The sequence below is a fragment of the Cyprinus carpio genome, chromosome B8 (assembly GCF_018340385.1).
Source record: "Cyprinus carpio isolate SPL01 chromosome B8, ASM1834038v1, whole genome shotgun sequence".
Classification (NCBI taxonomy): domain Eukaryota; kingdom Metazoa; phylum Chordata; class Actinopteri; order Cypriniformes; family Cyprinidae; genus Cyprinus; species Cyprinus carpio.
Window position 1 is genome coordinate 346,335 of NC_056604.1, and position 17,024 is coordinate 363,358.

At 38.7% G+C, this 17,024-nt stretch overlaps 1 pseudogene; it reads left to right on the forward strand.

Moving 5' to 3' along the window:
• The first annotated feature begins 97 nt into the window (after nucleotides 1-97).
• LOC122138299 lies at nucleotides 98-16,585 on the forward strand (annotated as a pseudogene).
• The last annotated feature ends 439 nt before the right edge of the window (nucleotides 16,586-17,024 follow it).

Consider the following 17,024-nt stretch of genomic DNA (forward strand, 5'->3'; position numbering starts at 1 on the left):
CCTCTTCGTGTATCCTTGCTTCTGAATGAACACATACACACAAGATTATCTCAAAAATAACCGTTTTTCTGGAAAGTATTCTTGTAAACAGTCGGTTATGTCTTACATGAACGTAAACAGTGGTGAAAGAAATCTCCTGTGCATCATATTGGATCTGTGCATTTTGGTCTTAAAGTGGCAGCAGCCTACTTTATACTTGCAGTTCCATAAGCGCCACCTGCTGTCAGAGAGTGACATTTGCATCTCATTTACTAAGCTAAAATCAGACCAATTCTGTTTTTGCTTCAAATTTAGAAATTATACAATCTAATTGCAATCTAAATAACATTTAGCATCTTTGTTTGGATCATTATATTAAGAGATTTGTTTTATTTGTACTATTTAATTATTTGATTTGGGATTTGAATAAAAAAAAAAAGCAATCACTGAAGTTTTTAATCATATTTTTGTTTTTTTTTTCTTTTCTTTTTTTTCTCGGGGCTACTTAAATTAATTTTGAGCTACCAAAAACTGAAGAATGTCTGCCTGAAAATTAAATATCAAAATAATCACTATTTGATTTTTGGGTTAAATCATGTACCCTTGATTCACAATTTTTTTTTTATTTTTAATGATTCAGGTCAAACTGATTTATGTGTATTCACTGATTCAGTTGTAAATTAGACAAGCTCAATGGCTTTTTTTTGCAGTTCCTTTCAATGCAGACTTCTCAGTGCTAGAAACCTTCTGTTAAACCTCCTTTTTAAATTGTCATTTTCGAAATTGTGACCCTTTTGTTTGCAGGTCAGTTTTGCACTGATGACGTGGATGAATGCAGACTACAGCCCAATGCCTGTCTGAACGGAGGCACGTGCAGTAACACGCGCAACGGCTACAACTGTGTATGTGTAATGGCTGGAGTGGCCCTGACTGCTCTGAAAACATTGATGACTGCGCAGCTGAGCCCTGCACCGCCGGCTCCACTTGCATCGACCGCGTGGCTTCCTTCAGTTGCAGCTGCCCTCCCGGCAAGACTGGTGAGTAAAAACAACCACAAGGCCCTAAAAATGACTCTTGGACACTTGATCACTTCATTCATTGGCTCAAATGACTCAAATCTCAACAACATAGACAACAAGATTTTACAGTGAAATAAGGCATCTCTAAAATAATGTTTTTTCATACTACAATATAAAACCATCTCAAGTCAGTTGTAGTAACAGTAGTGATTGTTTCTGTGTTCAAGGTTTGCTGTGTCACATTAATGATGCCTGCACCACTAACCCGTGCAAGATGGGAGCTCAATGTTACACGAACCCCATCAATGGCAAGTTCAACTGTAACTGCCCCTCAGGGTACAAGGGCGGCACGTGTGCAGAGGACATCGATGAGTGTGTGATCGGTGAGACAGTTTTCAGGACTTTTGTCTGTCTGTGTTTATCTATGTGTCTCTACAGTGTTTTATGTAGGGATGCACGATATTATCGGACTGATATCAAAATCAGATGATTATATCTTTAAATGTAAATATCGGCATTGGCCCGATATGAAAAATTATGCCAATATGTCTTGCCGTTAAGAGGAATACGTTAACTCAAATGTGCTCTTGGTGTGCTAGTGATTAGATCATGACAGCAGTGTAGCTCATTCTTGAAGCATAGTTTTGTCTGAATGATAAATTGATTGACTGTTTTTGGATGCTGCATTTAATCTGTGAAAGCATGTACTGAATGACACATTTGGGCAACAGTGACAGCCTCCCCCAGGTCCTAACACCCCTTTTCTAAGGAGATTTAATCTGTCGGGGGCCCTGTTGGCCTACTTCTATTAAATTAAAAGTATAATAGGCTACACAAATAACATTTAGACTGTGTTTCTGATTAAATAAAGCAGTAATTGATGTCATAAATAATATATAAAGTATGTTTTGATCCGAATGAAATCAAAATTGACTTTATTTACTTTATTAGCGCACATTGCAAGTCTTGATATGAACAATTAATTCTGTGTAATCTTTTAATCAAAATCTGAATATTTGCTTCCCCGCTCTGGAATGGCATTCCTTCTCTGATGACGTCAATTTGACGGCTTGGGCAGAATATTCCTTAACACGTCCCTCCAAACCATTAGTTTGCTATGAGAGAGCGACAGTGAGGAGGAGCGCAAAAATAAAACCATGCCCTCTATTCCTTCCGTTTCAGCTGGAAATACGTCACTACACTGAAATTAAGTCGGCAGCAACTTCCGGTTCATATAGACTTTAAAGGTCAGAAGCTATAGCTTACATGAAACAAAATCACAAACATGACATTTGTTAATTTACAAATTTTCTATATATACTGATTTATTCATTAATGTGTAATAGGGGCTGAAACGATTCCACAAGTAACTCAAATAATTTTGAATACAAAAATAATTTGGCTTTGTTTAGTCCATTTACTGTAACTACACACAGAACACTGTGTATCCCCATGGACCATTATTAGTAACGCACAACCACAGCCTGCGTCCCAATGTGCACACTATTCATTCTAAATTCTGTGTGATATTAGTCATTTTCAATACTATTTAGGGTAGACAGGGTGGATAGTATGCACAGTGGGACCCAGGGATATTTTAGACCGTAAATCAATATGATTGCTACTTATAATGTCCCTAAGTTAACTATGTTTTGTGAAAGACTAAGTGCCATTCATGTTGAGTTTTCTTTCTCTCTCTGTGACACAACACACACACACACACACCACACACACACACACACACACACACACACACTCCCCATAGTTATGCATAGTAATACCACAGAAAGAAAATTAGTCAATATCACAATATCAGTGTCAGTTTTTTCACCGCTAAATATCAGCATGATTACAAATGTGATACTGATTATATGCAACAGTTCTATAAACAAAGTTAATATTAAGAGACTTACATTTTAGACTCCATATTGTCTATAGTGCTAATTCCAAACACAGACACAATGCTGTTTTGCGTCTTTGAGCATCTTAAATGATTTGGTTCATTCGCAATGAATCACTTATTAACAGTGACTTGCTGCCACCTACTGGCGGTTTTAATTTCACATTCAAAGTATCTTTTCATTTTTTAAATCATTGTAAATATCAGTATTCAGTGTTTTATGTTTAAAATAACAAAATATTATTCATGCATTTGTAACTGCAAGTTAAATGCATTCATGTCCCTCTGAGCTGAATTAAATAGTGTGTAAATAGGCCTACATCTGAATGCCTCTTCAGATGCGGCTTCTGTGTTTCCTCTGCATTGCAAAGATGAATTTTGTTGTTACTGATATAATTTGTTTGGTAACAGCCCAAATGTCTTATTATTCTAATTGACTGCTTAAATGTAAGAATCTGACTCAAACAATGATGCACACTTTTAGAAAAAAAGGGCTTTATTAAAGGTAAAACTGCCTATAAATAAATTTAAACTTATTGGAAAAGATTAATTTCAGAGGCTTTATTCTCCAAATAACTCTTATTTCATGTTGCAGAAAAATATGTTTAGAAATTGTGTATGGACTCTTGTTCTTGTTCCAAGTTACACAAAGCCTTCCAAGTCAAGTTGCATGACATAAATGCAATGTTAGTTATTATTATTATTATTTTTATTACTATAATATTGATTTATGCTTTAGTTTTAGTTTGTACTGATTGTCTTTTTTAAAGTAATGTGAAATTGATTTTTGTATTTTTATTCTTATTTATTTTTTATTGATATATTTTTATTTGCCATTGTGACATGTAGTTCGGCAGTTTAAATGCATTAAATGGGTTTAGTTTTTCACGTTGTTAATGTATGCCATTTCAGTAATAAAAAATGTTCATTTTTCTAAAAAGGACCAAAGGAAACAAATTAGTTGTTTATTTTAAGAGAACTATCTTATTTTCTCTTGTATATATCTAGTATTGCTTTTTAAAAATTAATGCTTATCCGATTACTTGATTAATCGATGGAATAATCGGTAGAATACTCAATTACTAAAATAATCAATAGCTGCAGCCCTAATGTGTAATATGTTTTATTTTTTAAACAAATCGTAAGTGCTAAAAGGTTTTATTAATTTGTACGACTCTGCTTTAGACCATCTACAAATGTTAAATCTTAAAATAAAATGATATGGCTGACACTGCATCTTTCTTGGGGGGGGAAATTCTATATAGTTTATTTATAGTTTTTTTCAAAGCTTCAATGTTACAGTCAAAACAACCTTCATTTATTGTTTATTTAATTCTAACAAATAAGTTCTTGCTAAAAACTAGCCAAAATTAAAGATTATTTGCTTATAATTTCTGCATAGGAAAGACTTGGTGTTGTTTCCAAACAAAAGGAAATATATTGGTATCGTATCGGCCAAAATAGTTGAAAAATATCAGCATTTCGGATATCGGCAAAAATCCAATATCGTGCATCCCTAGTTTTATGCATTTCATATCTTGCCTAAAACTTTTTACCCTCTCTTTTGACACCTCATCGGGCCAAACCCTTGTGAGCATGGTGGTTCTTGTAAGAACACAGAGGGCTCGTTCACCTGTAACTGTGCTCCGGGTTACACCGGTCCACGCTGTGAGCAGGACATCAACGAATGTGGCTCAAACCCCTGCCAAAATGATGCCACCTGCTTGGACCAGATAGGAGATTACACCTGCATCTGTATGCCAGGTACTTACACACACACACTCACACACACACACTGTAATGAGGAGCATGATGACACTGTTTTGGCTCCATGTCCTCATATTCATCTAGTGACTGTGTATGTGTGTTTTCAACCATAGGCTTTGAAGGATTGCAACTGTGAGATTGACATTAATGAGTGTGCCAGCTCGCCCTGTCTCAATAACGGTAGATGTCTAGACCAGGTCAGCCGGTTGTCTGCGAGTGTCCTCAGGGTGAGTACAATAACTGCTGCAGTAAAGTTTTTTTTGACTCGAATAGCCCCCACTTGTTACAGCACAATATTTGAATGCCCCATATATAAGATTTATGGGATCCTCTGGTATTTCTGCTGTAATTATGACAAAGCTGCCTGTTGTTTTTTATTAACGAAACTAGGAGTATTGATATAGTTAATTATTGATTATTGATTCACTTTGTGATTCCAGAAGTTTCAAGAACTGCATGTTCTTCAATCAAAAATAATAGTTGACAGAAATAATATGATTTCAGTTTTGTCATGATTGCATGTTTGTTTTAGCTTATCAGATAATGTGATATCATTTGGATTATTTTAATATATTTTTAATGTTATTTACATTCCTAAGTAGTAAAGGGATACTCCATCCCAAAATAAAATTTTGTCATTAATCATTACCCCATGTCGTTCCAAAAACCTGTAAAAGCTCGGTTTGTCCTCGGAACACCATTTAGAGATATTTGGATGAAAACCTGGAAGCTTGAGACTGTCCCATAGACTGGCCAAATAAATAACAGTGTCAAGGTCCATAAAAGGTATGAAAGTCGTCGTCAGAATACTCCGTCTGCCATCAGACATGCAATCTGGGTTATATGAAGCGACGGGAACACTTTTTGTAAGCGAAGAAAACAAAAATAACGATTTTTTTCAATAATAACTTTGTCAGTGGTCTCCTCTGTGTCTCTCCATATCACCGTATGCTTTGTATGCTCTTCTGTGTCACAAGCGCCACAAGAATGCACTGTTTCTACGTGTATTTAGCTTTGATTTGAAATAAAACAGCGCATCCTTGTGGCAAACGGAGCTTTTTACTGTTTTACGGGTTTGGAATGACATGGGGGTAAGTGATTAATGACAACATTTTTCATTTTGGGATGGAGTATCCCTTTAAGTAAAACTATTAGACTGTTGAAAATTCAACTTTGCCATCATAGGAATAAATTGCATTTTAAAATATATTAAAATAGAAAAACGTTATTTCACAGTATTACTATATTTACTGTATTTTTTATCAAATAAATGCAGCCTTGGTGAACATAAAGTGTGCACATTCTTTCAAAAGCATTACAAATATTACCATCACCAACCATTTGATCGATAGTGTGTATTACTATAGTTATTATTTATATAAATAATAAAATAAAAGGCCCTCAAATGGGTTGTTGAGATCACCTGTCCAATAGCTTTTAAAAATCTGACTACAAATAGTGTGTATTACTAGTATAAACAAGATGTCCACCTAATTTGGATTTGAATTGCAAGTTTTTTCTCAAATTTGTTAGGCCACCAGTTGCTCATATCATCGAATATCAACAAATCTCAGTCAAAATGAACAATGTGCTGTGATTTCATTGCTGCAAATAGTTGTATGGTAGAACAGCCTTAATATGTGCTATGTTAGATAGTGTTCATTGTCATGATACTGAATCTGTGTATTTTGACCACAGGTTTCTCTGGGGAAATGTGTCAAGTTGACATTGACGAGTGTGCCAGCACGCCGTGCCATAACGGGGCCAAGTGTCTCGACCGTCCTAACGGCTATGAGTGTGAATGTGCTGAAGGTGAACAATTTCTATCCCTCACTGCAACCACAAAATAAATTTCTGCATAATTAAAATATATAAGTGTTTTTCATTGTAAACTAATTGGCTAATTAAACTAAGTTCTCAGAGAACTGACCTTTTTGTACTAATCCCTTGTTTTATATGCTGGTCTCTGTAGGTTTCACAGGGACATTGTGCACGGACAACATTAACGACTGTGAACCCAAAACCCTGTCACCATGGCGACTGTATAGACGGAATTGCTACCTTCACATGCGGTGTCACCCAGGTTACATGGGCCCCATCTGCAGCGAGCAGATACGCGAGTGCCAGAGTGACCCCTGCCAAAACAGGGGACGCTGTGTTGACCTAGTCAACATGTACCAATGCAATTGCCAGCCAGGCACTTCAGGTGAGTCTCGCACTTGATCTTTACCATCTCAACAGGCTCTTTAAGAGGCCATTTACCACACCTTTGAAGCATTTAATGAAGTCTAATTATGATAACAGCAAATATTCTTGTAGCAAGATGGTCTTAATTTAGTATATCATGACTATTATGCCACCATTTAGAATTAGACTGATTTGTCACAGTACATTTGAGATGTGGGCATGATCTCTATTTTATTTGCTAATCTTTATGTGAAGTATGTGATATGTGAACTTTAACTGTAAGTGTAAGAGTATGTATACAAAGTGCATCAGACTCTGTTGTTCGAAAAAGAGTAAGACAAATCCTGATTTTCTCAGTTACACTGTACAACAAACAAAACAAAGCTCGCTGCACTCCCCTGCTGGACACTTCAGCTTACTACACACACACACAGATATAATCTATCATTACTCAGACTTCTTTAGGGACCTTTCAAAGGCTTCTGTATAAATTAGATCAGTTTTATTTCATCTGCTTGACCCCTCCATTGACTATTTTTGTCATTTTGTCTTTGTTATAGGTGTGAACTGTGAGATTAACCATGATGACTGTGCCAGTAATCCCTGCCAGCACGGGACCTGTGAGGATGGAATTAATGAATACAACATGTTTGTGCAAACCTGGATACACAGGTTTGTTCATGCACATGCACATACATAAACCAACACAAAATGCATCACTTCAGTTATATCAATGCACTGCGTTTTATAAAGCATTCAATCAGTCTTATTCATTAACCACACTTTTTCTTCTCAGGGGAGCGATGCAACGAGGAGATAAATGAGTGCAGTTCAAAACCCGTGTCTGAGCGGAGGGACGTGTGTGGACAAAGTGAACGGGTTTTCGTGTGTTGTGTGTCCAGTTGGGACTCACAGTCCTCTGTGTCACTCAGGTGCAGACCATTGCAGCCCCATGCCCTGCCTGCATGGAGAGTGTATTGAAAAGCAGAACGGTAGGAACAGCTTTTATCTTCCTGTCAAAGTGGCCGATACTGATTATTAGTAGCACAACCTACTTCCATGTTCTGTTATAATCTTATAGAGATCAATAAGCATTATTTAATTCTATATAAGAACTGTAAAATTGATTAACATGGCAAATACATGTTGCATTTGTAGCATTGCTGTAAGAGGTCATTTTACTTGCCTTAGTGTAAACCATCTATGGCCAGTTATCTCTTTCATGTCAACTAGTCTCATCTTCTGTCTATGTAGGTATCTTTGCTCATGTAAGCCAGGCTGGGAGGGAAAAAGAACTGTGAGAGAGAGAAGAAACGAGTGTCAGATCAACCCGTTGCCAGAACGGTGGAAACCTGTAATGACCGTCTCAATGGCTACACCTGCGTGTGTGCCCGTGGATTTTCAGGTAAGGGCGTGTAATCCATTAGCCTTTCTAAACAAAGTTAATAATGATGTTCAATTCCATTCCCAACTCCTGATTTGCCCTTTTTTTTCTCTTTCAGGTTTGAACTGGTGAGATAAATATTAATGAATGCGAGTCAAACCCTTGCATGAATCAGGGAACCTGTGTGGATAGAGTCAACAGCTACATCTGCCACTGCACTCTGCCTTACACAGGTGACACACCATTTACAGTGCACAGTTTTACAAGGATTTCAATTACAGAATAGGCACTTTTGTTGTCACACTTTATATGTTTAATTAAAATATTTCAGTCCCAACATGTAATAATAAGATTATAATTATTTACACTACTGTTAAAAGTTTGGCGTTGTAAGATATTTTAATGGGTCTGAAAGACAGTAAAAACAATAATATTGTGCAATATTAAATATTTTTTCAGTTTTAAAATGTAATTTATTCCTATGATGCCAAACCTGCATTTTACATTTAAAAAAATAAATAAAAAGGAAATAAACTATTTGTAAATATAACTGTACTATAACTATATCTAAAAAGTGAAAGTGAAAGTGACGTGACATACAGCCAAGTATGGTGACCCATACTCAGAATTTGTGCTCTGCATTTAACCCATCCAAAGTGCACACACACAGCGGTGAACACACACACACACACACACACCATGAACACACACCCGGAGCATGTGGGCAGCCATTTATGCTGCGGCAACCCGGGGAGCAGTTGGGGGTTCGGTGCCTTGCTCAAGGGCATCTAAGTCGGGGTATTGCCGGCCCGAGACTCGAACCCAAAACCTTAGGGTTAGGAGTCAAACTCTGTAACTATTAGGCACGACTCCCCAAATCTTATTTCTGAAATCTTAGAACTCTGATGTCTTATGTCACGTTTCAGTTTTATTGTAAAAAGTAAGTTTCCTGAAAAGAAATAGAAAATAACTTTCATTTTTTGCAAACAAAATAAATGAATATTGCCATGTCAAAAGTAGAAAATAACCAGCATCTCTTGCAAACAAAATAGCCTACATTTTAAATATAGTAAAGTAGAAAATATCTTGTATCTCTTGTAAAATAATAGGCTATTACATTAAATAATGCAATGTGAAAAGTAGAAAATAATAACTTGCATCTCCTGTACACAAATGTTTTAAATAATGAATGTATGCAAAATAGAACACTGCTGCTTAAGAGAAAGAGTATGGCACTATCTCATTGAATTTGTCCTGTCACTCTATATGTGTATTTCCTTTGTTGCTAATACTTTTTTTTATTTTTATTAAAATATTTTTTTTATGAAAGAATAGAGGTTAGAGGTTCTATATTTCGATTTTATTTAGATTAATTGTCCTCCTATGATGTGATGATTCTCAGCCCTGTCAGAGACGAGGGGTTTGTCAGCCATCCCTGGATTACACCAGCTACACCTGCCTGTGCCACCAGTGGATGGGGAAGGTAAGTGCTTTGAGTTTGTTTGTGGGTGTGTTTGGCATTCCTCAAGTATATTTGATGTTGAGACAACCACATATAACACCTTTACTTTGATCACGATCACATAATATTCCCAGTTGTAGATTTAATTCATGAAAATCCATCCAAAACATTTCAAGAGTGTCTGTCTGATACATGTGTGTAGGAGCCCAGTGCACAGAGGATGTAGACGAATGCAAGAAAAATCCGTGTCAGAATGGAGGTCATTGTCGGAACACAGTGGGGAGCTACCGATGCGAGTGGTCAGCCGGATAGTGGGGTCAACTGCCAGACTAACATCGATGGGACTGTAGCTCCAGTATGTTGTCATTACTACACAGACTTCATTCACATGTTGTGGATGAGTGACAGACATTAAATGCATCCTTGTTTGTTTGTTTGAAAGAGAGTAGTGTAGCCTAGTGATCAGAGATCAACTAAATGACCAAATAAAATAAGTTTAACATCCCAAGGAATATATCTATATACATCTATATGCACATTATTTAAAAATTTATTTTGTAAAATCTTTTTCATGTTAACTCATTTGTGGCCTACTAGGGGTCTTTGGACCCCAGCTTGAAAAACCCATTAAAGTTTTTGCTACTCTTCTCCAGATCCATGTCGTAATGGGGGTACGTTGTTTCGATAAAGTGGGCAAGGTACTTGTGCGAGTGCAGAGCTGGTTTCTATGGTGAGCGCTGTGAGGAGGAAGTGGAACGAGTGCGCTAGCATCCCTGCTGGAATGGAGGTCCGCTGCAACGATTATAGTGAACAGCTATACATGCCTCCAGTGCCCGCCTGGCTATGACGGCATCAACTGTGAACGTGACTGTCCCAGATTGCACTGAGATTACGTACATTTCCATATAATTATCCAGGTATTCTTTTATTTCATTGTATCATAAATACATGCGTATCAATTTTTTTGGCTCTCTCTTTTTACTCCATAGCTCTTGTCTCAACAATGGAACGTGTGTGGATGGAATTAACCGTGTTCACCTGCCGCTGATCGGCATGGGCTTTTCGGGTCAGTTCTGCCAGTATGAACTGAATGATGTGTGACTCTCATCCCTGATAAAAATGGCGGCACCTGCCATAGACGGCCTGGGGGAACTTTCCACTCGCACCTGCCCACTGATGTATAACGGCAAAAACCTGCGAGGTTAAAAACGTCCATTCAGTTTTAGATGCACAAAAAAAACCCCACATGGTCTGATGTTGCTCAATGATGACTACTATGTTGGACTGTCTGCTAATTAACTGCCACTTAAAAAAAACATGAAAATTATGCCTTCATCTCAGTCAAAATACATACTAGATACGCAGTTGGAATAATTAAATGATTCTTGTTCCTGTGTTGGATGATGGTGGTTGTTCAGTAGGTGAAGAGATGTAAAGTGTAGTTATTTCTTGCGGTTGTCTGCAGCGTCCAATTGCGTTGTTAACATTTGTGCAGTCAGACTAGCATGTGTCAGAATGGAGGCACATGCAATCCAGCAAGGAGATGGATTGGAGATGCAGCTGTCAGCATGGCATGGACAGGCCTTGTACTGTGACATCCCTAAATAAGTCCCTGTCAGACTGTTAGCAAAAGACAAGGGTGGAGGAGATTAGACAGAGTGACTTAATTTCACTGTAACTGTTTTTGAAATGCAGCAACAATGGAATTGGAGATTAAGTTGCAGGTTTGGTTGAATTCTTAATGTTGCTTCTGATATGCTGCAGGTGTGGCGGGGTGGACAGGGGTGTGTGAAAGCACGCAGGGCGGGTATCGACAAAGACAACACACACCAGTGTATGTGTCAGATAGGTTATCATGGGGCAGTTACTGTGAGAAGATCGATGTGGATGAATGGTCATTTCCAGCCCCGGTAGAAATGGAGGGACCTGTGTGGACATCTCAGAGGGTGGATATGACTGCAAGGTAAAACCAATCTCACTTACTAACATATGATCCACACCCCTGTTCAAAAGTTTGGGGGTAAATACAGTGACATTAGAACGACACATTTATATTTTACTGATGAACAAGTTCTTTTTAAACGTCCTAATTTCAAAGAATCTTGGGGGGAAAAACAAATCTATTCTTAGCAGTTTTCACAAAAAATATTAACAGCAGTTTTCAATATTAATTAAAAATTATTAATAAGAAATGTTTCTTGAGCACCAAATGGCCATATTAGACATGATTTTCTGAAGAATCATGTGACATCTGAAGACTAGAGTAATGGATGATGAAAATTGAGCCTGTGCCATCACAGGAATAAATAACATTAATCTTTTAAAGACAGTAGTGTATATAGAAAATTAATATACAATAAGAGCAATCTGTTTATCTTTTATTATCTAAACGCCTATTCACTTTCTCTATTAGTGTAAGAGCAGGTTATCAGGGGCTGTGAACTGTGAAATATGATGTTGACAGTCAGTGCCAGTCGAATCCCTGGTCGCACATGGACGGTACCTGTATGATTTGATTCAAACCGCTTTCTCCTGTTGCCATGTCCTCCTGGCACCAAAGGTATGAATGATTCTTAAGGCAGTTATGTTTAATGTCAAGATGTTACACTGATATGGTAATGTCCCCTTACCACATCATGTCTCTGTTGTGCAGGTTTGCAGTGTGAGGTGAACGTGAATGAATGCGCCCCAGAGTTTCGGCGCAACGCTTGTAAGAATGGCGGCCAGTGTGTGGATGGTGTGGGGCAGGTACACTTGCTCCTGCCCTCCTGGTTTTCACTGGAGAGCATTGTGAGGGAGATGTGACGGTGTCTTTTTCTGGACCTTGCCATCCAGGTCCTGGCACCATTGACTGTGTGCCGCTCACCAATAACTATCAGTGCCGCTGTCGCTCTCGAGTTATACTGGTGAGAGGTCTTATTTTGGAATCATAGATTATTATACTTACTGTTTTAAAAGTGGTTCAAAGTGAACTATTTTTCTTTGTTAACACAACTTTTGTGCTCCTCCGTTCCTCCTGTAGGGCACACATTGTGAGTTAATGGTGGATCTGTGCCAGTCCAAGCCATGCCACAACAAACGGTAGTAATGTGCTCATGAACACAAGTTTATTACATGGATTACACCCTTGTACCCTGCCAACCTGTAATTGTGCAGAGATTAGTAGTTATATGTGTGTGATGCAACCATTAAAAGTTGGTGTTGTTTTTTTTTAAGCTTTTTAAATCTCTTATTTCGATACAAAAACATACAGTAAAACCAGTAAAAATTAACATTAAACAAAGTTATTTTAATATTTTTTTGTAAATGTATTTATTCTTGTGAATGCAAAGCAAAATTTTCAGCAATTTTTCAGATGTCACAAATATCAATCGAGAAATCATTCTAAATATGCCTGATTTCATGTTCAAGAAGCATTGTCTTATTATCACACTGTTGAAAAAAACACGTTACACTGTTTAATTTGAAGGATTCGTTGATGAATCCCCCCCCCCCCCCCAAAACAAAAACAGCATTTATGTTTTAAATGGAAATCTCACTGACCCCAAACTTTTGGAATGGCTTAGTGTGTATGTGTGCATGTGACAAGCAATTACATTTTTGCTTGTACTGTGTAGCAATTCCCTGTTTAAAGCCTTTATTGAATATTTACCTTACTAACTGCCCTCTGAGAAGAGGGTATTTAACATGACTAATATGTCTCTTGCCCTGTGCTTTCCAACATTTCTTTTACAACCTTTAAATGGCTGCATTAGCTTTGCTTTATTCTGTTTTTGCTTTGACGTGAAAATGTTTGCTTTTCTCAAGGCTGCTTGTTTCTCTCCCTATTCTCATGCTTGCACTAAAAGACTGAAGCTGCATAACATCAGGTATGAAGTGAAAGTCTGATTCCCTCTAACTTGTCTTTGACTCTTCTTTCACTCACTGGCTGCTGTCTTACTTGCCCCCAGTCATTTCGTTGTAAGGCTAGTTCTGTAGCACATGATTTTGCTTTATTGTGGTTTGGGGTCTACACAGCCTCTCTGTGTGAATCTTTCAGGGTTAAACTGGCTTCAACTGTGGTGTGATTTTGAGATATTATCCTGTGCCAGTTTGCGTTTGTCAAAATGTGTGGACATGTGCGTGGAGATAAAGGGGTCGCCCACAGTGCCGATGCCCAATGGGTTTTACCGGACCGCACTCGCGAGAGGCATCACAAACCGCTGCAATTGTGTGTCAAAAACGGTGTGGCAAATGTATGCCAGATAATTCTAACAAGTATCAGGCTCCAGTGTCCACCCCACCCGGCTTCAGTGGAGCCAACCTGTCAAGTATATAAACTTTCCTGCCCATATTCGGAAGGTGCGAACAGCGGGCAGGAGGACCAAGTGTGTGGACGCCACAATGTAGGACCCCGAGGAATGTAGTGGGATGGATGTGACTGTAGCCTGCACTGGGCAAGCCTGGAGAACTGCACAGCCTCCGTACTGCTGGGATTATTCTATGGCCAGCTTGACCAGAGTGCGAAACAATGCAGCTGCCCCTTTTTGACAGCTTTTGAATGCCAGAAAGGTTCATCGACGGGCCCGAGCACTTGCAAGTATGTGTCCCCAGTGTATTTCCTCACACTCTAGAGGATTACTGCTCTTCTTTGAGAAACCTTGCAAAGATGGCTCTAGAAAACATTTAGATGTAGATGTTACGAGTTTTACTGTATTTTTGATCAAAATAATTTATTGGTGAATGTTGACTGTGGTCAAAAACAAAAATAAATCTTACAGGCCCCAAATATATATATATATTTCATTAATATTTTCCATATGATATATAATAGAAATATTTCTTAACCTAATTTCTCCTTAGATATGAAAAATACTGTGCAGATCATTAAGCCAATGGTCATTGTAACCAGGGCTGCAACACAGAAGCATGTGGCCTGGGATGGTCTGGACTGTGCCACAGATACTCCACCCAAGCTGGCTGATGGTACACTGGTGATCGTGGTGCTGCTGCAGCCGAGGAGCTTTTTAGGTGACCTTAAGGGTTTCCTGCGCTCTTTGGGGACACTGCTGCACACCAACCTGAGGAATTAAGCAGGATGAGCATAAGAAGCCCTATGGTGTACCCATACTATGGAAATGAGGAAGAATGACATTCAAGACAATATTGCCACTATGAAACAAGCGTGGAAAGCGAGAGCTGGAGAGGGAGGTTATTGGGTATGTTTCCTCACCCAGAAATGATCATTTTGTTTGTTTACCTTCATGTTGTTGTGTTTGTATAAATTGACATGGTTTTGGATGTCTCCTTGGTTTTGGAGTCGAGAAGGGTTCACCTGGAGATTGACAATCGACAGTGTTCTCAGCGCTTGGCCGAATGCATCTCCAGTGCCGACCAGACAGGCGCATTCATAGCTGCTGAGTGCCTGACATCATAGCTGCCCTACCCGTCTACTCTGTGGACAATGCATTGACCTAGTAAAACAGGGGTCCTAGCAAAAAATGAATTGTTGTTTCATCGCTGTGTCTGTTCGCAGCTCTTTATAAACTTTTGTTAACAATCCTCTTCCACCTCAGGAGATAAAAGTCCAGGACCCCACACTCCTCCTCTCCTGTACCTGGTTGGCTGTTGGCTGCTGCTTATCATCCGTGCTGCATTTGGTGCGGTGTGTTGGCTGCCAAGCGTTAAACGCAAGCATGGGACTTTATGTCTTCCTGATAGGCTTCCTGGCAAAGAAAGCGCAAGCGGAGGGAGCAGTGGGACAGGAGAGTTTTGGCATGAGTACGTGTGGCGCCTGCGCCAAAATGATCTCAAGATATTTGCTGCCTTCATGTTGCCACAGATATTCCTGATTAATAAGTAGAAATAATGTACTGTGCTTCAACTGATATATTATGTAAGTAAATAGTTAACCCACTTCTACACCTCGCTATTATTAGAAATGTCTGATTTGGCAATTTCATACTCTTGTGTTTTTGCACTTATTTGATAAAATGAATATATGAATGCTTTAAAAGCAACAACGCTAAATCTTTTTCTTTCTTTCTTCTTCTGTTAAACCTGTTATTTCATGTGGCATCTTAAGTCCAACGCTTTTTTCTATCCTCGACTTTCTTTCAGGAGCCTGCAACACCACAGGATGGAGGGCTGATGATAGGCATGTTCTACCCATCATTTGGTCAAGTAGGATCCATCTGTCTAAAAAGCCAAGGTAAGAGACGGTACCCGGTTATCCACAGCCCTGAATGCCGTAACAGATCCCTTTGTTTATGATCAATCTGAATTGGATCCATCCAACCTCACAGATGGAGGATAAGGCCTTGCTTCCTGTCTGACGTGGATGGAGGAGTGGACAGGCGAGAGTGCCCCTGCAGCAACCACAAAGCTGCGGACATACACTCACTACCCCCTCAGGCGGACCTAGACATGACAGCCTGGATGTCCATGTAAAGGACCAGGTTAACAGACCTGAGACTCTTTCTTACTAACAATCTTAGTAGATGAGGAAAGAAGGTTTTTCATCTTTTTGTTTTCTTTTTAAAAAGTTTTACTTTACTCCTCGTATTCTTTTTCATGCTCATAGATGGTTTCACCTCTCATGCTGGCATCTCTACGAAGTGGCAGCAGCCCTGATTGTGGCAGCATGCTGGGGAGATGAGGAGGAGGAAAGTGGCGCTGACGAGCTCTGGCACAAACGTCATAATCCGACTTAATTCGATGCGGGTGCATCGCTCAATGCCCAGACAGATCGCACCGGGGAGACGCTCACCCGCTGCACGATACGCCCGAGCTAGATGCCGCCAAGAGACTGCTGGATGCTGGTGCTGATGCCAATGTCATGATAACATGGGGCCGCACTCCCCTCACATGCGCCGTATGCAGATGCCCAAGGAGTCTTTTCTAGGTGAGGGAATGCTTGTATCATATGCCTGCTAAGGCTAACTTCATCATGAATTACAGGTTTCCCAGAGTCATGGAAATTATCAATGAAATTTAAACTTGTGGACATCCGCTCTTGAAAACTCAAAGGAAATGATTAAATAAGTCATGCAAATATCTATAGTAAAAACATATAAATGCGACCTATACAAGCAGCTCTAAAATATTAAAAATATATAATAATAATAATTACACAAGAAAGTGCTCTTAAATAATGAATCTTCATGCTCTTTAATGGTAAAATCTTTTATACAAAATATTTTCTTATTTTTTAGATATAATAGAAAAAAAAACAAGACAGTATTTATTTGCAACATTATTTTACTAACAGTAATTGCCATACTTAATTATTTTATATATTTGGGGACAATATAATTTGTGATCCAGTCTAGTTTCACTTTAGGTATA